The 23,555-nt window shown below is 37.8% G+C and overlaps 1 protein-coding gene across 15 annotated transcripts in view; it reads right to left on the bottom strand.

Annotated features, from left to right (window-relative positions):
• PAM (peptidylglycine alpha-amidating monooxygenase) overlaps window positions 1-23,555 on the bottom strand; it is a 338,792-nt gene that overhangs the window by 242,030 nt on the left and 73,207 nt on the right. Inside the window, exon 1 of one of the 15 annotated variants that reach the window (XM_064274470.1) lies at window positions 9,087-9,886. The exons of the other annotated variants lie outside the window; for them this stretch is intronic. The gene's annotated coding sequence lies outside the window, so the exon portion shown is untranslated. Of the gene's footprint in view, window positions 1-9,086; window positions 9,887-23,555 lie in introns of those variants that run through there. 15 annotated transcript variants of the gene reach the window in all.

Genomic DNA, 23,555 nt, shown 5'->3' with positions numbered 1-23,555 from the left:
GGAAAATTGCATGTATGGTTGACTGGCTTATAAGGGCATCTATATATCACTGTATTCTAAATTCAGGTTACACATTAAATCAGTTTTTCCTCAATGACACTATCATCAAAGAATAACGATGAGGAGTAACTAATATTAACTTTCCCAAGATAGAATGGTTCCTGTTAAAGTCTTTGAACTTCCTAACCCAGCAGAGAGCAAGAGGTCCGAGGTTGGCATTTTTCATTTCAAGGACATCAGTTACATTGTAAGACCTGTCAAGGAGCCTAGGATTACTAGCTAGAACATTTAGAGACAAATTTGTATCATTAAGGGTTGCAGTCCCAACAGCGCGCTAATCCCATTACCTAAGGAAAGGCTTGAAGTTGACTCTCTAAACAGATAGAAAGAGGCAGGCAATTCTCTGCTGCATCTCAAATCTGTTCTCTAGAGAGGGCACCAGCAGTTCATAGTGCCCTCAAATGTTTTTACCTCTCAAATTTTCAAAATTCAACCGTACATCTTAAAGTCATATGAGCTCCTCGTTTCGCACCAAATCCACCAACAAAATAATTTATAAATCGTTATTAACTATGGCAAACTATGAGAAGCCCTGGTGGCACAACAGTTAAGTGCTGGGCTGCTAACCAAAAGGTCGGTGGTTCAAACCCTACCAGTGGCTCTGCAGGACAAAGACCTGGCAATCTGCTTCCATAAAGACTACAGCCAAGAAAACCCTATGGAGCAGCTCTCGTCTGTCATGTAGGGTTGCTATGAGCTAAAGTTAACTCCATGGCACCTAACGAAAACAACATGGCAAATTAGAAACAATAAAACGACCCTGGGTACCCCTTCTTTCTCAAGTTTCTTGTATCAGAAAGCTCAAGAATTACATATAGGGGAGGACATTATCTGTGTAGGAAGAAAACAATCTATAAATACTCAAGCTTAAAAGTTACTCTGATTTCCAAGAATGCGTGTAGAGTAACAAATTTTCAAGTATACATAACTACTTATTGGAATAGGGGCCCTGGTGGTGCAATGGTTAAGAGCTCAGGCTGCTAACTAAAAGGTCAGCAGTTCAAATCCACTACGTGCTCCTTGGAAACCATATGGGGCAGTTCTACTCTGCTCTGTAGCGTCACTATGAGTCAGAATTGACTCGATAGCAATGGGTTCTATTGGGATAAGCTTTAAATAATTTTAAACAAAATAAAATCTTATTGCATCATACAAGATCTCCAGATGATACTAAAACATTTGTAGATATTGAGAAAAAATCGTAACAGTGACAATAGCAACTAGCATTTACTGAGCTAACAATCGGTTTGGAAACACTGTATTCTTATAATGTCCATTTTATAGTTGTGAAAAGCAAGGCTTATTGGGTTAAGGAATTTATCCAAAATTCCAAAGCCAGGAAGCGGTGCAGTCAGAATTCAAATTCAGGTTTTATACTGTACAAATCACCTTCATAAGCAATCTCATTTCTTCCTCATGAGGTGCTAACTCTAAGAAATAGAATTACTCTAACACATACCTTTTTTTTTACCGGTGGTGAAACTGAAGCTCAAAGAAGCTCCATGACTTAACCAAGCTCACACAGCCTATACTCATGGAGCTTGAACTCTGGGACAGTGTCATATAACTTTACATTAAATGCTCTTTCCAGCACAGTTTGCTGACATTAAAATCTGGCATTTGATATTTGATCTCATTCATATGCAAACAGTAGATGGTCAGGTTCCCAATAAGACTGTCTTTGATTCTCTTCCAAGCCTATTCTGAACTATGAAGAATATATTTGATTTGAATAATATTTAATTTCTTACCCAAAGCTGAGACCTAAAACTACCAATGCTGAAGTAAAGATAACAGTATTACAAAATCTAAAACCACCTATATCAAGGGAGACCCATTTTCAAAGGTTTCTTCCTGGAAGTTCTATAAGGAAAGATTTGACTTTAAAAATAAAACTATTAGCCATTTGATTCATATTTGAAAATGCTTAAATTTGATTCTTTTTCTATTACCTTACACAAGAGGCCGAAAGGCCCCACATTGCAGGTTGGGAGACTGCAGGGGTACCATAAAGCATCAATGCTGGGAGAGGAAAGGTGTTTCCTTTCCAGCTGTGAAGTCTCTTAAATGTTAGATTGCCCACACAGGTCAATCATCAGTACTTGTATCACTAGTGGATAATTTCCTATTTCCTGACCATATTGGCATCCTACAAGTTCTCCTGAAGTCTAATTTAGCTCTAAACATAGTAGGTTTTTAAATCTAGCAACAATAAGCTAACAACTTGGAATATAACACAAAGTTTTATTTACAAAGTAAGTCTTTGTCCCAGAAAGTTCACATTATTTATTTAAAAAATAAAGGTGAAAGGAGTTCATGTATTGGACTTAATCAAAAGAAAAAAAATTGTTCAACAAAGGACTTTAACAATAAGATACAAAGATAACCTACAGATTGGAAGAAAATTTTTAGAAACCATATATAGGATAAGGGTTTAATATTCAGAATATATAAAAACTCTTTCAACTTAACAACAAAAACACCAACAACCCAATTAAAAAAATGGGCAAAGAATTCGAATAGATATTTCCCCAAAGAAGAAACACAAGTGGCCGAAAAGCACATGAAAAGATGCTCTTAACATCATCAGTCATTGGGGAGATGCAAATCAAAACCACAATAAGATACCACTTCACTGCACAAGAATGGCTAAGATAAAAAAGAAAACAACAAGTGCTGGAGAGGATATGGAGAAAGTGGCACCCTTATCCACTGCTGGTGGGAATACAAAATGGCACAGCTTATGTGGAAAATAATTCGGTGGTTCTTCAAAAAGTTAAACATAGAACTACCATACTAAAAAAAAAAACTAAATTCCATTGCTGTCGAATTGATTCTAACTCATAGCAACCCTATATATAGGACACAGTAGAACTGCCCTATAGAGTTTCCAAGGAAAGGCTGGTGGCTTCGAAATGCTGACCTTTTGGCTAGCAGGGCCACCAGGGCTCTAAGAACTAACATATAACCCAGTAATTCCACTCCTAGGTATACACCCAAGAGACCTGAAAGAAATGGAGCAAACAGACATGTGTACACCAGTGTCACTGCAGCACTATTCACAATTGCCAAAAAGTGGAAACAACCTAAATGTCCATCAACAGATGAACAGATAAAATGTAGTATGTATATATACATTATATATATACAATCATGCACCATATAACATCATTTCAGGCAGCTATATGTCCGTGGTTCCATAAATCCACAAATCCCCATTGGAGAATGGAACATAGTGAAAATAACTGGACATAGTTAACACAGCAGCTTCCTGCACACAACATATGTATCTCAGATCCCCTGTCTACAAAGCCATTGTGCTGCCAGGTGCCTGTTTGTTATTATGAACTACTGCATGTACCCCAAATTTTTAATACAATAGGCTTTACAGAGGTTGGTTTGTAACTATGGGTTGTAAGTAAGTCGGATGTTCACAACCCAGGAACTGCCTTGTATAACATCGTGTTTGCACAATGTCCAAATCACATAACATCCTGTTTCACAGAACATATTACGGTTGTCGACACATAACTGTATATACACACACACACAATGGAATATTAGTCATAAAGATAAATGAAGTACTGATGCATGTTACAACATAGATGAACACTGAAAACATTATGCTGATGAAAGTCAATCCCCAAAAAAAGAATATTATATGATCTCACTCATAAAATAGAATAAACAAATGTATCTAAGGAGCCCTGGTGGCTCAATGGCTAGCCAGTTGGCTGTAAGGAAGCCCTATCAGGCAGTTCTGTTCTGTCCTACAGTCACTACGAGTCAGAATCGACACGATGGCACAGAACAGGATAACATATATGGACCTAAGTTTATTAGTGGTGACCAGGGGCAGGAGGGAGAGGAAGCACTGAGTTTCTGTTTATGGTGATGGAAATCTGACAACAGATATTGGTGATGTTTGCACAACATGATTAATATAATTGATGTCACTAAATTGTAGGAGCCCTGGTAGTGCAATGGGTAAGCACTCAGCTGCTAACTGAAAGGTTGGTTGCCCAAACCCAGCAGCCGCTCTGCAGGAGAAAGATGTGGCAGTCTACCTCTGTAAAGATTACAGCCCTGGAAACTGTATGGGGCAGTTCTACCCTGTCCTCTGTACAAGTGAAAAATGTTAAATTGAAAAATGTATCTTTTTATAACAATAAAAAACACTTCAAAAAATTGAGTTTATGAATGTTTAAGTGATTTATTTCTGCTCCCATAAAACTAATTAGGAAATACTCATGCCACCTGTATTTAACACTGCTTTGAAGCTTCCTTCTTTTTCTCACCAAAAAAAAAAAAAAAAAAATTTTTAGCATGTATTGACTGGAAAGCATAAAAACATTAATATAGTGGTTATTGAAAAACAGAGCAAACTGAGTAACAGGGAAAGTAACCAGATGCCAGTGATCACAGCTATAAAAAAAAAAAAATTTTACACGGTACCAGTTAATTATACTCAGCTTTTTAATCACTATCAGATACATTGTTAAGTGTTGGGAAAATATTTAAATACAGGAAAACACGGGGATTCTATATTTGGTATGAGAGAATTTAAATACACAAGGACTATTTATCCCAGTAACTATTACAAAATGAAAACTTTCATTTGTACAGAGAATGACTAAGATAAAGCAATGCAGATATCAAGTTTTGACTGCATTCATTATGAAACTCTATTATCCAAAGGCTTATTAAAACGTTATATGAATAAACACTACAGATTTAGAGATATTTATAGAACTTTCCTCCCCATGGAATATACATCTAGTTTCATGCTATAGTCATGAATACTCATCTTTTATTTTCTTAAATATTTATGAATAACATAGTCTTTAACTCAACAGCATTTTTCTTGGCAAAGCTTTTCTTCCAGATGCAGCATCGAGCACTTGATTAAGGACAAAGTAGCATCCTTCATGCTGCTTCCCCAAACCATTTGCTAGTTTTGTGGGTGTTTAATAAACCAAACGCCATCTTAAGTATTTCCATTTTCAATGGTCCTAACCACAGTAAAGTAAGTTACAATAAGCAATGCTTAAAAAAAAAAAAAAAAAAAAAAAACTATCAACACACATAAAGAAAAGATTAGATAATGGAAGTTTAAGTATTTTTCCCCTATATCAGGATGGAGGCAAACCTGCCCATATACTGTATTTTTTTTTTTTTTTCCTTTTTTAATCATCAGGGCAATTTGAAATATAGTTGGTCTCCTTTCTGTAACTTGATTATCTCAAGTTTGGCCTCTGCTTTATAGATCATACAGGATAATAGGTCTAATAGAAATTATCCTATGAACAAAGACTATAAAGGTTTATATTGAAGTCAGAACTAGAGTTTAGAGCTTGACTCTGGGTCATATTTCATTTTTTATCTCCATGCCCACTCTTGGGGAAAAATAAAACCATGGAAAAGAGGGGATCCATAACTCAATTCCTGATCAAGCGTGTTCTACAATTACTTGGTTTTAATTGCTCGCCCTGATTGTAGTTTAACATCTGTCCCACTGCTCCTTCCAGGAATCAAGTCACAGAGGCAGGAAGCCTGAATCACCCAGTTGTTCAATCTTTCATGGCTAATTATCTCCCATACCAAAGTTCTACAAGATGATCACATACTTAAAATGAAACATAAAAAATATAAAAAAAATTTAAAGCTTTGATTTTAAAAATATCAGGACTAGAATATAATATTAACTCCTACCTATTTTTTTAAAAATATGTATTTTTTTCTCTTGTAACTCTTTGTCCTAAAGTTTAGCAAGGTTTTATAGCAACTTGTGACTCTATTTCAACTCAATGTTACTAAATAAACATTGTGGCTCTAATCTGTAACAAATTCTGAGGGTCTTAAAACTTCCTGCTTTGGTGATAAAATTTATAACCATGAAGAATCTAATTATGAAGTAACTTTTCCTGATATTTCTTCTTATCTTCCCTATGATTCTATATTCTTCAACCACCCTCTCCTTCTCCCACCAAAATTTTCCATTTTAAAGAGGCTACTGAGAATGTGTTGTTCTCAATATTATACAGTTCTGTAAAGATAACCGTTATCAGCCTCCATTTGGAAGTTTTAAATATGCATTACTCAGAAACTATGGAAGGCTGGCCGTGGGAAAACAGAGGGCTATTTGGCTTGCTAAAAGAGCCTTAAATCTGGACTCCCAACATTATTCTCAAATTACATTACACATCCAACCATTGTATCTTGTGAAAGTTTTAAAAGGGGTTTAACAAGTTAAACGTAAACATTTGCAATATGCTGCAGATTTTGTAACCTGATTTTAGAATTCAGTTTTTAATAATCCAAGAGCCTTAAAAAAATGGAAGTGGTACTCGTCTTCTTTTCATTTCTGAGAGGGCCTGGTGTTAATAAGGCCCAGTTGGGGATTCACTTCTCTTGGGCCTGACAGTCTAATCTGGTATCCCACTGAACTATATTACAAAGAATCAAGAGTTTAAAATATGTACAATGTACTTTAGAAATGTGTTTACTTTCTTCAGAAGGTTTCTAATCCCATCCTTATTATCCCCATGACTTAAGATATTAGCACTGCTTGTAGCCTATTTCTATTCAATCAAAACTCTTTGAATGACCCTCTAAGATATCAAAACTAGCTCAAATTAAACCCCTTTGGCAGTTTGCAGTTAGATAGTTCTCCTGGGAATAAAGGATATAATGATCTAAGTTACTGAACCACAATCCTCCTCCATCCCCACCTGCCTGAGCACATGAGTCCCAGCATGTCTTTACCTGCTGGGGAATGAAAGGTAGTCAAAGACAGGTTTCCTAGATCAGACCTTGGTCACACTCTTAGGCTATGTCCCTAGCCCACCTCAATTTTGTCTGTTGTACACTGATTTCTGATGTCTATGTCATTAATCTACTTTCTGTTCTTACCCTCACTCCCTAGGGTCAGTTTTGCATTTTGGATTTGGGAAATAAGTAACATCAAGCATGGACTTTATGAATATACAGGAATGAAGGGGAAAAGAAGACCAAAAATGACCAACACTAAATCAACATGGCCCAGAATGAATTCAAACCAGCAAAAATGTAAGCAAGTTAACCCAGTTGATGCCTTGGGTTAGTGTAGAACATGAGGAACAACAGAGCAGAGCAGAGACACTGCTGCCCTCTCTTATGCGTCCTTCAGAGCGTTATGCCAATTTCTTTCATCTACTCCCTCTCTTTCAATCTCTCCGTCTGGTTTAATGCAAGAAATTTTATTATAATGCATTTTTAATTATATTGTCATCTAGGACTCATGGCATTGAACACAGTAGATCATGCATAACCACTTTTTTTCTTTTATATTGTATATAACAAAAGTATAGATTTCAATCAGTGTCACTCTTCATTTGCCATCTGCCCATATGGGTAAGTTAGTTGACCACAAGAGTGAAAGGAGGCAGTGAAGTAATAATTCAAGATTGTAAACAAAGTTAAAAATTTTAAATAAGCTAAAGTACCTGATTAAAAGGGTGCTTCCTAAAAAAGAACGAAGGAGTCTAAGGGCCACCAGAAACCCTGGTGGCATAGTGGTTAACAGGTACAGCTGCTAACCCAAAGGTCAGCAGTTTGAATCCACCAGGCGCTCCTTGAAAACTCTTATGGGGCAGTTCTAATCTGTCTTACAGGGTTGTTATGAGTCAGAATAGACTCAACGGCAATAGGTTTGGTTTTGATTAAGGGCCACTAACACATCATCTCTCTTTGAAAAAAGGGGTGAATAAGTAGGTGAATGTTTAATTGGTTAAGCAAAAACCATGCAGCATGCTGAAGCACAAATAAATAGTGATATAAATCCAACAGATCTGTGTGACTAATATTTATTGTTTACTATGTACCAGGAACTATCTAGGCATGTAAGCCACTCACAGTAACTGCCAGATTTAAAAAAGAAAAAAAATTAAGGAGGTCTATATATATTTTTTTATTATTTAAAGAAAGATGAGCAGCTAGTTTAAAAAAAAAGGATAAAGCAAAAATGTGACTCAACTTGGAAAAGACAAGGAAAAACAGAAATACCAAACAGTCTCAAAAATATTTCAAGAAACAAAAACAGTTAAGGGAAGCAAAACAATGATTCATCATACACACAAAAAAGGAAGGTTTATTATTAGGTTGGAATCCCTAGGGGGTCCAACAGTTAATATGCTTGGTTGCTAACTGAAAGGCTGAAGGTTCAAGTCCACCCAGAGGACCTGGGAAGAAAGGTCTGGCAATCTACTTCCAAAATATAATATAATGTTCTAATCTGACACAGTTGGGGTCACCACAGGTCAGAACTGATTTGAAGATAACTGTTATTATTATCGTAGACCTATTTATAACATCTTCATCCCCACCTTCCTAACGCAGCATTTCTCTCCAATCCTTAGTTTCTATCTGGCGTTTCAGCCATTTGGAACCGCTACCTTGATTTGAGATACATTTTAAAAAATGACACCCTTATATTCTTTAACATAAGAATATTAAAGAATATAATGTGCTGTTTTGTTGAGTTAAAACACACATAGAAAAACTCAAATCTTCAGGGTACCATTCAGTGAACTTTGACAAATTATACACCCATGTAACCACATCAGCAGGTAACTAGCCTCCAGTCAACTCCCAGCCCAGAGACAACACCTGTTCTACTTTTTTTCCACCTTATATTAGTTTTACCTGTATTTAGTTTTTTTAATAAACATTTCTCATGTCTCTTCAGCTAGAGTATAAGCTCCTGATCATCACAAACTGCTTTCAGAGCTGTCAGGGGCTCTAGGCCTTTCAGCCCAGCTCCTTCATATCACCCCCCAGGAAACAAAGAACCAGGGAAAATGAGTGTAAAGGTTGGAGCTCAGATAGGAATTCACACCCCCTCAGCCCGGTGCACTTTCTGCTACCATGTCTGAAGACGAGAGATTCACTTTTCTATATCCCATTCACGACCTAAGCCAGGTGCTCAGAAAGTCCTTTCAACGGAAAAAAAAAGAAACATCTTTTCCACTAAGGAGTACTTTTCCTACCTTGTCTCTCAGTTGCCATCAGCCCAGAAAGAGTGGGAGGGATCCAGGTGGACAGGCGCAGCAGGGAGCACGTAGAGGTAGAGGTGGCCACGTGCCAGTCTGCTTATATGCTAAGCAGTCTGCTCCCCACTGAGTCTCTCCAGACTGCAGCTTCTCTTCCCTCTTTTCAGTTGAATTTCTCATCCCAAGAGTTCTTTCTTGATCTCTTGCAAACTTTCTAAAAGCTTCTCTTCTGTTGTCCCTTCGATGGCTTTACTCCGGGAGGAGGGAGTGATGGGGGAAGGCATTTAGTCTTCACACTAATGGCAATTCTAGGGATTGAATCTATTTAAATGGCACTTAGAGTAATCTGGGGAAACCCTGGTGGCATAGAGATTAAGTGCCACGGCTGCAAACCAAAGGGTCAGCAGTTCGAACCAGCCAGGCGCTCCTCGAAAACTCTGTGGGGCAGTTCTACTCTGTCCTACAGGGTTGCTATGAGTTGGAATCGACTCAACGGCACTGGGTTTGGATTTTTGGTTTAGAGTAATCTGGAGTCTTTTTTTTGGAGTCAGTCTGCCAGGGATTAAATCCCAATTCCTCTACTGAACTAGTTGAGTCATTTTAGACAGTTTCTTCATTTGCAAAATAAGGTCATGTAATAGTATTTTCCTCAGAAGGTGCTGTGAAAATGAAATGATAAAGTACTTAGAAAACCGCCTGGCACACAGTAAGTACTCAATAGATGTTTGCTGTTACTATTGAAATGATATGTGAAACCCATGTTATATATACTCGCAATAAAATGGATGTTCAAAATGTAAACTATATAGAAAATATCAATACAAAATAAACCTGGCACAGAAAGAACAGATTGGGAAGAAGACAGTGCAGTTAGAGTAGGAGAACCCAAGTGAACAAAGGTATGTTCAGGTTGTTGTTGGACTTTGTTTTAGGGTGTTTAGACTCATCTCTTGTGTTGAAGTTATTCACTTATCTTCCCTTATGAGAATGTAGGCTCCTCGGGATACTTACCACAAAATTTTTAAATCATTACAGTTAAAACTCTTCTTTCTCTCTCCCCACTTCCACCCTTACCTTTTAAAATCCAAGTTTGAACTGAGGTAATTATATACTCAAACAAAATGAGAAGTTAATTTAAGGTTTATCTTTAAAGGTTTCTGGTAACAGAAGATGATACATTTCTATGGATTCATAATTATTTTCCTTCTTTTCTGTTGGTTCACCTCCAAGGCTCATCTTATTTTTTCACTCCAACTGTGAAGGGATTAGCTTTACAAATCTAATCTTCAAAACCTTGCCAAAGTGTCCCAAAAGTCACTCTTGCCCGTTACTGTAAGTAGGTTTCCAACAGAACCATAAACAGTGAGTGTATTCCAGGGTTCTTCAGAATGCTTTTCAATCCAATTCCTTTATTCTTTGTTCTAACATTCTGTAGCCAATAGCTTAATTTTTTTTTTCCTCCCGTATGGACTACATAGCATGTTTTTCACCTTGTCAATCATAATAATTTATCCACTTGGATGGGGAAGGAGTACTCAAACCAGTTTTCTATGATTTAATTATACATAGAATTCATGCTATTATGCGTAATACATGTGGATTCTCCACAAATCTAGAATGTATGTTTCTTTAAGTAAAAAGAAAAAAAAGTAAATATACAGCTCTAAATATATTTTTCTAGGATAACAAATAATTGCTTTTTTTTTCTTTCTTATAAAAAATGTCATTGTTTCCATGCTTTCAGTGTTTTAAATGTATTTTTTCTCCTACCTAATAATCAACCTACGTTCACTTACCTGCATCAACACCAGATGAATGTAAATTTCTATCCATTTCTTATTCTGGTATCCAAATAAAGAAGTAACATTCATCATAACCTAACAACTATAAATATACACAATTTTTTAATTGGCATATTCTTTGAAACTATTTTCATGTTGGATTAGGAGATAGCATACTAGGGTATTTTCACATGTAACTAATGCTTGCACTCCTGGTTCAAAACAGAAGACCCTCATCTGAAATCATCTCTAATAGCGTAGCTGAAAACAAAATGCCCAATCAGCTCAATTTAGAAACTTTAACTTTTCAAGACGTAGTGATTTTATGTTATTCTCTAAATATTTTAATCAGAGAAAAGGAGTGATGGGTATTTTTAAAAAGCATATTTTATTTTATCGTATGAGTTTTTTTTGGGTTTAGGTGAAAGTTCACAGCTCAAGTTAATTTCTCATTCAAAAATTTATATACATATTATTTCGTGACATTGGTTGCAATCCCCACAATGTGAAAGCATACTCCCCCTTTCCACCCCCGGTTCCCTGTGTCCATTCATACAGTTCCTGTTCCTTCTTGCCTCCTCGTCCTGCTTTTGGACAGGAGCTCCCCATTTGGTCTTGTATATTTGATTCAACTAAGAAGCGCACTCCTCAGGTGTGTTATTGTTTGTCTTATATGTCTGTCTAATATTTGAAAAACAGGCTTCAGGATAACTTTTGTTTCGACAAGCTACTAATATTTTTCCTGTTACAGAGCTAAAGTTACCTTCACTGATAAACTATTCTGAAGGTAATATATGCTGGTTATAGATGATTTGGTAAGTTAAGAATGTAAAGGGAAGAAAACTCAATCCTGTCGTTTCATCCCCCAAAGGTAACAACCTGGTATTTTGGTGTGTTTTTTCACTGTTATTTTTTCTACGCATTTATTTTTCATAAGAACATTGATAGATTATAGGTGGAAGATGTTATAAAGAAAATTTTGGTGACACAAAATCTTCCACAATCAAAATCTCTAATGTCTCAGGTCATTCCATTTTGAAGGGCTGAACCAGGTGTAAAAAACATATTTATTAATGCATATTTCATTAGGCTGCAAACCAACCATCATGAAGACCCTTATATATCATATATAATTTTCCATAAGTCATTTGATGGTTTCAGCAAGAGGAATATAGATGCTATTCAAACTGAGAGTTTAAACTGGCTCATGTGGTGAGCAGGAAATTCCACTGTGACCTCCCTCTCCAAACAGACTTAAGGCAGATGGTACTGATGTGTTCAACGGAGAGGAGTGTTGATCACAGAGTAATCTGCCGATCAAACACTTGGGAAAGAAACAAGCTCCATCTGTGTTTTAATTACTATAGCAAAACCATCCAGTGTAAATGACAGAACTGCAAATTTTCATAGCGTACAAGAGACATAACATGTACTTTCCCTCATAAATAAAACTCGATCTGCCACACACAGTACAGGCCATATGTATATGTGTGTATATATATGTATGTGTATATATATATATATATATACACACACACACACACATACACATATATATATATGAGCACTACCAATTAAGAAGAAAATGTATTATCTAGTGACAGGATGAACAGCCTCTTAAAAGTATTTCTATTTTATTATACTGCTATGTGCTATACTCTTTCTCTAAGGCAATTCTAATGCAGAAGAGGCAATATCTGAAAAAGTATCCAAATATTTTGGACACCTAAGAATCACTCTACTGAAATTCAACAAAATGAGAACGTTTAGAACAGGATTATATTATTTAAAAGAAATATCAGAACTTTCAAAATTCGTCTAGCAAGTGACACCCTTTCATTTTCTCCCAAATTATATTAGAATGCTTTGTTCATGTCATTTGCTTTTGTTGTCTTAAACGGATTTATTCTGGGTCTCACCTTAATGCACCTCTGTACAGAGAATGTGAGAATATAGATATTTTGCATGTCTACCCTGGAGGGTTTCAGGAGTTGTTTATGGATGGGAAGCACAAGCAAGCAGGAAGGAACATAGGGAGGTGGTGAAAAGTACTCAGATTCTGGATATATTTTGAAGGCAGCACCAACAGGATATGGAGTTATAAGAATAGAGGGGGAAAGGATGACTGCAAGGTTTCTGAGCTGAGCAACTAAAAACGGTGCTGGCCAGAATGGACGCGAAAATAGAGTGGAGGGAAGGAGTGTGCTGTCTCATTCGAGGGAGACCAACAAGGAGTATACAGCAAAGTGTACATAAGTTTTTGTATGAGAGACTGACTTGGTTTGTAAACTTTCACTTAGAGCACAACAAAAATTAAAAACAAAAAAGGGCTGGCCAATAGAACTACAATGTGAACTATACATTTAATTTCTAATTTTCTGATAGTCACAGTTAAAAAAAGCAAAAAAGGTGAAATAAATTTTTAAATATATTTTATTTAACCCAGTATAACCAAAATATCATTTCGACAATCAATACAAAATATTAATAAAATATTTTATATTATTTTACTGCACTAAGTCTTTGAAATCTGAATTTTTATAAAAAAAAACTAGTTTTTTTTTTTTTTTTTTTTTTCTAGCACATCTTAATTCAGACTAGCCATATTCAAGTGCTCAACATCCACACGTGGCTAAGTGGCTACCATACTGGGACAGTGCAAAACTAGAACCATGAAGTTGCCATCAACTGAGGTAGGAAAGACTATTAAAGGTGCAGGATTGGCACAGGGCGATGATCAGGAATTTTGGACTTATCATGTTCAAGATGCCTATTAGATACCCAAGTGGAAATATGCCACCTAGAGCTCAAGAGAGAGGTTCAGATCAGCAATATGAATGTGAAAACTGTCAGCATGCAGATGAAACTTAAAGATATGTCGCTGAATAAGATCATAAAGACCACGAAAGAAGAAATCAGAGCCAAGGACTAAGCCCTGGGATACTCTGACTTTTAAAGTCAGGAAGATGATGAAGAACGAGCAATGAGGTTGAGAAGAAGAGCAACTTAGGCTGAAGGAAAATCAGAAGAATGTGCTATTTATAGAAGTAGAGTGACCACCTGTGTCAAGTGATGCTGAAAGGTCAAGTCAGAGGAGAACTGTCCCTGTATTGTCATCAAAGTCACTCAGGATCTTGACACAAGCCATGTTGTGGTGCAGGGGGGTATAAAAGGAGTCCATTCAAGAAAGAGCAAGAGGAGAAGAACTGCAGAAAACATGCACAGACGACTGAGCAGTTCTGCTGTGAAGGGGAATAAAGAAATGGGGGCATCTGTAACAGTGTGTGCAGTACAATGAATTACTTAACATGGCCCTTCCAGCCATGATCTTTGTGACTCACACACAATGACTGGTTAAAAAAAAAAGGAGTATGCAAATAAAGTACATGGAATCTGTGAGGGTTGGGGTTCTGTGTCAACTTGGCCAGGTCAAGATTCCCAGTATTGTGTGTGGCTGTGCTCCATTTTATGTGTTGTAGATCCTGACCTCTATATGTTGATGATGCAGGATTGGCGTGGGGTATGTCTTGAGTCGAAGCCTTGCAGGAGGGCGGGGCTTACTCGTTACACCTTTCCCTGGGGTGTGACTTGCATCTAAGGTATATGTGTGGATGTCCTGGTGGGGCTCTCTCTCTTTCTGCATCTGGGTCCCGTGGCGGGTTTGTGATCATCTAACCTCCAGTTCTTGGGTATTGAACCAGAGACCTGCCTCCTGATTGGCCAATCCTGGGATTTGCTGGCCTCCTCAGCCCCATGGGCCAGCGGCCTATCATCTGACCAGACTCACCAGCTTCCACAGCCTTGTGAACCAGCAGCCTGTGGTCTGAACTGCCAGTTTATGTTTGTCAATCCCTGCAGCTAAATGGGTCAGGAGAAGCCTATGCCTGACCAACAGATTTGGGACTTGCCAGCATCCACAACCACATGAGCCACTTCCTTGATACAGCTGGTAAGTTCTGTGAGACACTGCAGCAAGTTACAGAACCCAAAGATGAGAGAGAGAGTACTGAGGGGAAGGGGAGTAGTTGATGTCAGAGATGATGGAGTGATACAAGAGTTTGGAGAAGTTGGACAACTGGGAAATCTTTAAACTCTGCCTCATAGGAACCAGCTTTGTGCTGATCCTTATCAAAGAAATTAATTATTCTTTTAGTGTGGTATCGTATCCCTTACATACTTGTTTATCTTTCCTACTGTAAGTTAGGAAGAGAATGCCTTAATTATCTAGTCAAAAATATTAAAAATGTGTTTCTAGCCGTAGTATGGTAATGTTAAACAGGCTGACAGAATAATTACTGAGGTAAGCTATTGAATTAACATGAGAGTTAACTCACGATTCAAATAATCAATAGGATAAAGCCTTGGCTTGGGATAAACACCTCTGAAAAATAACTGCAATCTGATAATCACTAGCTGTCACGAAGCCTAAGTATAAATTTCTGGATGATTCATTAAACCCTTCATCAAAAACGATCTTTTTCTTGAAAAAATGCAAGGACTGAGGGGCTGAGCCAAGATGGCGGAATAGACAGACGCTTCCAGCGACCCCTCTTTATAACACACACCTGAAAAAACATGTGAAACGAGTATATTTGTAACAAGCTGGGAGCCCTGAGCATCAAAGGTAAGCTTAGACAACGAACTGAGGGAAACCGGGAGGAAGAGGCCGCTCAGAAGTGGAGAAGAGTTACTGGGCCTGAATCGCGGGGAGTCCTCAGGCACAATTCCTGGAGCATTGGCAGCGACGGCGGAAGCGGTCTGGTACTAGCGTTCAGCCGCAGTTTCCTCAGGGAGAAGCAGCCAGCCACATAGCCTACTCATACCTCTGGAACCTGAGGAGAACGGCACTCCTGGCAAAAGCTAAGTAATTGTGTATATTTTACTGCACCCCCCTACCCCCAAGCCGGCTTCAGCGGCTGAATCCCTGGGCCTGAGATACACCCTGGTGAGTACCTAGAGCCATCCTCCTGGCCTTGGGGAAGGAAAACATTTGCAACTGGGGGGAAAAGATAATTTCCTAGCTCCATTAACCAGAGAAGCTCAGGACAGAAGCGGCTCCTATCCAGGCATGAACCACTCGTGGACCTTGAGCACTTTCCCTTCTGCCTGGACCTGTGTGGGCCTATTTCAGGAGAATAGGCCCTTGTTGGCAAACTCCAACCATTTCAGCTGTGCGGTGGAGAGGTGGGTGTTTGACGTTTGACACTGCTCTGCCTATTAAACAAAGTCCTCACCTACCCACATCAGGGACCAAAGGACTGGTAGGGCCACTCAGGTCACCCAGCCACCCGTAACAGGGGTCCAAAGATAACTGGTACCTCCCAGTCCTTACAACCAAAAACTTTGGGTGCCCATGGTCCATCTGCAGAACCCACCCGCCAGCACGCTCTAGGGAACAGAGACGCGTTTTCCTCAGAGACAGCTGGGAGTCGGATCTCAGCCCCCTGCCTTGTTCAGACCGTGACCCCCTGCCGCAATCAGATACCAGTACATATGCCAATCACCCCTGTGCTTATAAGACTGTAAGACATGGCCTGTACCACACACTTCGTATCAGCTACCTGGAAACCTGAGCTGAATTCATAAAAGAAAACTGAACAGACTCCTAGACTGATACACCTCATAACGGCTCTAGCCAGTGGGGACAGGACACTAGAGTTCCAAAGGTGAAAATAATCAACCCACCTCACTCAAGCAACCCACAGGGGTATACCAAAACAAAACAAAGCAAGGAGTTATGACAAAATAAGCAAGCATAAACTAATATAATAACTTATAGATGGCTCAGAGACAACAGTCAATATCAAGTCACATAAAGAAACAGACAATGATCACCTCAACAGGCTCTCAAGACAAAGAATCCAGGGATCTTGTAGATGAAAGTGCATTCCTGTAATTACCAGATGCAGAATATAAAAGGTTAATATACAGAACCCTTCAAGACATCAGGAAGGAAATGAGGCAATATGTAGAACAAACCAAAGAACACACAGATAAAGCAACTGAAGAAATTAGAAAGATTATTCAGGAACATAATGAGAAGTTTAATAAGCTGCAAAAGTCCACAGACAGACAACCATCAGAAATTCATAAGATTAACAATAAAATTACAGAATTAGATAACTCAATAGAAAGTCAGAGGAGCAGAATTGGGCAAGTAGAAGTTAGAATTTCTGAACTCGAAGATAAATCACTTGGCCCTACTATATCTGAAGAAAAATCAGATAGAAGAATTTCAAAAAATGAAGAAACCTTAAGAATTATATGGGACTCTATCAAGAGAAATAACCTACGAGTGATTGGAGTACCAGAACAGGGAGGGATAACAGAAATACAGAGAAAATTGTTGAAGATTTGTTGGCAGAAAACTTCCCTGATATTGTGAAAGATGAGAAGATATCTATCAAAGATGCTCACCGAACTCCACATAGGGTAGATCTTAAAAGAAAGTCACCAAGACATAATCAAGCTTGCCAAAACCAAAGATAAAAAGAGAATTTTAACAGCAGTGAGAGATAAACGAAAAGTCACCTACAAAGGAGAGCCAACAAGAATAAGTTCGGACTACTCAGCAGAAACCATGCAGGCAAGAAGGCAATGGGATGACATATTTAAAAAACTGAAGGAAAAAAACTGCCTGCCAAGAATTATATATCCAGCAAAACTGTCTCTTAAATATGAAGGTGAAATTAAGACATTTCCAGATAAACACAAGTTGAGAGAATTTGTAAAAACCAAGCCAAAAATACAAGAAATACGAAAGGGAGTTCTTCAGTTAGAAAATCAATAATATCAGGGGTCAAGCCAAGACTAGAACACTGGGCAGAGCAACCAGAAGTCAACCCAGACAGGGAAATCAAAAAAAAAAAACAAAGCAAAATTATTTAAAAAAAAAAAAAAGCCCAAAACCAGGTAACAGCAATGTTATTATACAAAAGAAGACAACATTAAAATAATAAAGAGGGACTAAGAGATGTAATCATATACCTTCCATATGGAGAGGAAGCTACAGCGATACAAAGAAATAAAAGTTAGTTTTAAATTTAGAAAAAAAAAGGGGTAAATAATAACGTAACCACAAAGGAGACAAACCATTCTACTCATCAAAATAAAATAAAATACAAGGGAAAAATACAGACTCAGCAGAAACAAAATCAACAACAATAAATATGAGCAAAGGACAATATATAAAGTAAATCTACCCAGCACATAAAATCAAGTGGGAAAAAGAAACTGTCAACACACAAAAAAAGACATCAAAATGATAGCACTAAATTCATACCTATCCATAATTACCCTGAATGTAAATGGACTAAATGTACCAATAAAGAGACAGAGAGAGGCAGAATGGATTAAAAAACAAAATCTGTCTATATGCTGCCCACAGGAGACACACCTTAGAGACACAAACAAACTAAAACTCAAAGGATGGAAAAAAACATATCAAGCAAACAACAATCAAAAAAGAGCAGGAGTGGCAATATTAACTTCTGACAAAATACTTTAAAGTTAAATCCATCAGAAAGGATAAGGAAGGACACTATAAAACGATTAAAGGGACAATACACCAAGAAGATATAACCATATTAAATATTTATGCACCCAATGACAGGGCTGCAAGATACATAAAACAAACTCTATCAGCATTGAAAGGTGAGAGAGACAGCTCCACAATCATAGTAGAAGACTTCAACACACCACTTTCGGTGAAGGACAGGACAGCCAGTAAGAAGCTCAATAAAGACACGGAAGATCTAAATGCCACAATCAACTAACTTGACCTCAGAGACATATACAGAACACTCCACCCAAGAGCAACCAAGTATACTTTCTTTTCTAGTGCACATGGAACATTCTCTAGAATAGACCACATATTAGGTCCTAAAGAAAGCCTTAGCATAATCCGAAACACTGAAATATTACAAAGCATCTTCTCTGACCATAAAGTAACAAAAGTAGAATTCAATAACGGGAAAAGAAATCAAACACTTGGAAACTGAACGATACCCTGCTCAAAAAAGACTGGATTATAGAAGACATTAAGGATGGAATAAAGAAATCCATAGAATCCAATGAGAATGAAAACACTTCCCATCAGAACCTTTGGGACACAGCAAAAGCAGTGCTCAGAGGCCAATTTATATCAATAAATGCACACATCCAAAAAGAAGAAAGGGCCAAAAATCAAGGAATTATCCCTACAACTTGAACAAATAGAAAGAAAGCAACAAGAGAAACCCACAGGCACCAGAAGAAAACAAATAATAAAAATTAGAGCTGAACTAAGTGAAATAAAAAAAAAAAGAAAACAGAAAAACAATTGAAAGAATTAACAAGACCAAAAGCTGGTTTTCTGAAAAGCAACAAAATGGATAAACCACTGGCCAAACTGACAAAAGAAAAACAGGAGAGGAAGCAAATAACCTGAATAAGAAATGAGTTGGGCGATATTACAACAGACCTAACTGAAATTAAAAGAATCATATCAGATTACTATGAAAAACTATACTTTAACAAATTTGAAAACCTAGAAGAAATGGATGAATTCCTAGAAACACAATACCTACCTACACTAACACAAACACAGGTAGAACAACTAAATAGACCCATAACAAAAGAAGAGATTGAACAGGTAACCAAAAAACTCCCAACAAAAAAAAAAGCCCCAGACCGGACGGCTTCACTGCAGAGTTCTACCAAACATTCAGAAGAGTTAACACCACCACTACTAAAGGTACTTCAGGGCATAGAAAATGACGGAATACTACCAAACTCATTCTATGAAGCCACCATATCCCTGATACCAAAACCAGGTAAAGACACCACGAGAAAAGAAAATTATAGACCTATATCCCTCATGAATGTAGATGCAAAAATCCTCAACAAAATTCTAGCCAATAGAATTCAATAACATATCAAAAAAATAATTCACCATGACCAAGTGCGATTCATACCAGGTGTGTTTTTTTTTTATGCAAGGATGATTCAACATTAGAAAAACAATTAATGTAATCCACCACATAAATAAAACAAAAGACAAGAATCACATGATTTTATCAATTGATGCAGAAAAGGCATTTAACAAAGTTCAACACTCATTCATGATAAAAACTCTCAGCAAAATAGGAATCGAAGAAAAATTCCTCAACATAATAAAGGGCATTTATACAAAGCCAACAGCCAACATCACCCTAAATGGAGAGAGCCAGACAACATTCCCATTGAGATCAGGAACCAGACAAGGATGACCTTTATCACCACTCTTCTTCAACATTGTGCTGGAAGTCCTAGCCAGAGCAATTAGGCTAGATAAAGAAATAAAGGGCACCTAGATTGGCAAGGAAGAAGTAAAAGTATCTCTTTTTGCAGATGACATATCTTATACACAGAAAACCCTAAGAACTCCTCCAGAAAACTACTGAAACTAATAGAAGAGTTCAGCAGAGTATCGGGATACAAAAATCAGTTAGATTTCTCTATACCAACAAAAAGAACACCAAAGAAGAAATCACCAAATCAATGCCATTTACAGTAGCCCCCAAGAAGACAAAATACTCAGGAATAAATCTTACCAGAGATGTAAAAGACTTATACAAAGAAAACTACAGTACACTTCTGCAAGAAACTAAAAGAGACTTACATAAGTGGAAGAACATAACTTGCTCGTGGATAGGAAGACTTAACGTTATAAAAATGTCCATTCTACCAAAAGCGATCTTTATATTTAATACAACTCTGATCCAAATCCCAATGACATTCTTTAATGAGATGGAGAAACAAATCACCAACTTCATATGGAAGGGAAAGAGGCCTCGGATAAATAAGGCATTACTGAAAAAGAAGAACAAAGTGGGAGGCCTTACTTTACCTGATTTCAGAACCTATTACACAGCCACAGTAGTCAAAACAGCCTGGTACTGGTACAACAACAGATACATGGACCAATAGAACAGAATTGAGAATCCAGACATAAATCCATCCACATATGGGCAGTTGATATTTGACAAAGGCCCCAAAACAGTTAAATGGGGAAAAGACAGTCTTTTTAACAAATGGTGCTGGCGTAACTGCATAGCCACCTGCAAAAAAAATGAAACAAGACCCATACCTCACTCCATGCACAAAAACTAACTCAAAATGGATCAGAGACCTAAACATAAAATCTAAAACGATAAAGATCATGGAAGAAAAAATAGGGACAACGTTAGGAGCCCTAATACATGGCACAAACAGTATTAAAAAAAAAAAACCAAACCCAGTGCCATCGAGTCGATTCCGACTCATAGCGACCCTATAGGACAGGGTAGAACTGCCCCACAGAGTTACAAAACATTATTAAGAATGCAGAAGAAAAACTAGATAACTGGGAGCTCTTAAAAATCAAACACCTATGCTCATCCAAAGACTTCACCAAAAGAGTAAAAAGACCACCTACAGACTGGGAAAAAGTTTTTAGCTACGACATTTCTGATCAGCGCCCAATTTCTAAAATCTACATGATACTGCAAAAACTCAACTACGAAAAGACAAAGAACCCATTTAAAAAATGGGCAAAAGATATGAACAGACACTTCACTGAAGAAGACATTCAGGCAGCTAACAGGTACATGAGGAAATGCTCACGATCATTAGCCATTAGAAAAATGCAAATCAAAACTACAATGAGATTTCATCTCACTCCAACAAGGCTGGTATTAATCCAAATAACACAAAATAATAAATGTTGCAGAGGCTGTGGAGAGATTGGAACACTTATATGCTGCTGGTGGGAATGTCAAATTGTACAACCACTTTGGAAATCTCTTTGGCGCTTCCTTAAAAAGCTAGAAATAGAACTATCATAGGATTCAGCAATCCCACTCCTTGAAATATACCCTAGAGAAATAAGAGCCTTTACATGAACAGATATATGCACATCCATGTTTATCGCAACACTTTTAAAATAGTAAAAAGATGGAAGCAACCAAGGTGCCCATCAACAGATGAATGGATAAATAAATTATGGTCTATTCAGACAATGGAATACTACGCATCGAAAAAGAACAGTAAAGAATCTGTGAAACATTTCATAACCTGGAGGAACCTGGAAGGCATTATGCTGAGTGAAGTTAGTTGCAAAAGGACAAATATTATATAAGACCACTATCGTAAGAACTTGAGAAATAGTTTAAACTGAGAAAAAAATATTCTTTTGTGGTTACGAGAGGCAGGAGGGAGGGACGGTGGGAGAGGGGCATTCACTAATTAGATAGTAGATAAGAACTACTTTAGGTGAAGGGAAAGACAGCACACAATATAGGGGAGGTCAGCACAATTGGACTAAACCAAAAGGAAGGAAGTTTCCTGAAAAAACTGAATGCTTCGAAGGCCAGCGTAGCAGGGGCTGGGGTCTGGGGACCATGGTTTCAGGGACATCTAAGTCAATTGGCATAATAAAATCTATTAACAAAACATTTTGCATCCCACTTTGAAGAGTGGCATCTGGGGTCTTAAATGCTAGCAAGCTCTCAATCCACCTCGATCAAAGGAGTATGAAGAACACCAAGGACACAAGGCAATTACGAGCCCAAGAGACAGAAAGGGCCACATGAACCAGCGACTACATCATCCTGAGACCAGAAGAATTAGATGGTGCCTGGCTACAACCGATCACTGCCCTGACAGGGAACACAACAGAGAACCCCTGAGGGAGCAGGGGAGCAGTGGGATGCAGACCCCAAATTCTCATAAGACCAGACTTAATGATCTGACTGAGACTAGAAGGACCCTGATGGTCACGGCCCCCAGACCTTCTGTTGGCCCAGGACAGGAACCATTCCCGAAGCCAACTCTTCAGACATGGATTGGACTGGACAGTGGGTTGGAGAGGGATGCTGGTGAGAAGTGAGCTTCTTGGATCAGGTGAACACTTGAGACTATGTTGGCATCTTCTGCGTGGAGGGGAGATGAGAGGGTGGAGGGGGTTAGAAGCTGGCAAAATGGACAGGAGGGAAGAGAGTGGAGGGAGAGAGTGGGCTGTCTCATTAGGGGGAAAGTAGTTGGGAGTATGTAGCAGGGTGTGTGTGGGTTTTTGTGTGGGAGACTGATTTGATTTGTGGACTTTCACTTAAAGCACAATAAAAATTATTTAAAAAAAAAAAAAAAGGTCTTTTTCTTATTGCCAAATCCAAAGTTTAAAAACCACTAAGCCTTACATTTCTTTGGCATTACTGCAAAGATGAAAAAATCCTAAATATCGAAACTTTAAAGCAGACAACTGGTAAGATATCCACTATGACACGAAAAGACCATAGACGGTAAACAAATCAATACAGGAGATTGTTACAATAAAAAATATACTGACTAGAAAAAAATCAATCATTCTTCCAACTTCCAACATTTTACTAAGTCCAGACAAACTTCAGGCTATTGTTTCTGCACAACCGGTCTTTCGACACTGGTTCAACCTAAAGGGAAACTCCTCATAGAGCTAAGGTGTTGGGAGGTAGTTCTAGATAACATATCAAATCTGATATATGTTGATTGTTGCTATAAGAGCACATTCCTCTTTAAATTTCATTTAAAACACATAATTTGTGTGTTCTAAATGAAATGCAGGGACTTCATTTTAAAGGGTTAGCACAAATGATGACCAGAGAATAGGCAGGGTAGTGAAATAGTTTCAGGGACGTCAAAGAAATGCGAG

Source organism: Loxodonta africana, chromosome 2 (assembly GCF_030014295.1).
Source record: "Loxodonta africana isolate mLoxAfr1 chromosome 2, mLoxAfr1.hap2, whole genome shotgun sequence".
NCBI classification, from domain to species: Eukaryota; Metazoa; Chordata; class Mammalia; order Proboscidea; family Elephantidae; genus Loxodonta; species Loxodonta africana.
The sequence above is the reverse complement of the archived record's forward strand: the minus strand, read 5'-3'. Positions and strand labels throughout refer to the sequence as shown.